Source organism: Malania oleifera, chromosome 2 (genome assembly GCF_029873635.1).
Source record: "Malania oleifera isolate guangnan ecotype guangnan chromosome 2, ASM2987363v1, whole genome shotgun sequence".
Taxonomy (NCBI): Eukaryota; Viridiplantae; Streptophyta; class Magnoliopsida; order Santalales; family Ximeniaceae; genus Malania; species Malania oleifera.
Window position 1 is genome coordinate 25,599,174 of NC_080418.1, and position 758 is coordinate 25,599,931.

Sequence of the window (758 nt, forward strand, 5' to 3'; positions counted from 1 at the left end):
CCTCGAAATTTACTGTTTCCGTAACTCGCCATCCTTTAATTAGGAAAAAGGGTCTACTCATTTTATTACCTACTCTCACTTATAGCGGAGGAATACCGTGGTTACATTTCGAGTCTTGGAAGATTACATATACAAAAGAAAACCATTCTCCCAAAACTAAAGTACTACACTATTCAACCATTACATGTACCTGCAACAGAAAACTCCTTAACTATTTACATTTATTCACTCAGACTTCTTGAAATAAATGCGGATACCTCTGCTTCATCTGCTCCTCAGACTCCCAAGAAGCCTCTTCTACTGCATGATTCCTCCACAAGACTTTTACTTGAGGAATCGTCCTGTTACGTAGCTCTTGCACTTTCCTATCCAGAATCTGTACTGGTACCTCCTCATATCCCAGTGAATCACTAAGCTCCAACTCATCATAATTTATGACATGAGAAGGGTCTGGGACGTATTTCCTCAACATAGCAACATGAAATACATTGTGAATCCTGGACAATACAGGTGGCGAAGCTAGCCTGTAGGCTACCGGTCCCACTTTATCTAGAATCTCAAATGGACCGATAAACCTAAGACTAAGTTTACCCTTCCTCCCAAATCGCATAACCCCTTTCATTTAAGCTATCTTCAAAAATACGTGATCACTTACGTCAAACTCTAAATTCTTGCGGCGATGGTCAGCATAAATCTTCTGTCTACTCTGAGCTGCACTGATCCTGTCCCTGATAAGATGAACTTTATCACATGCCTAC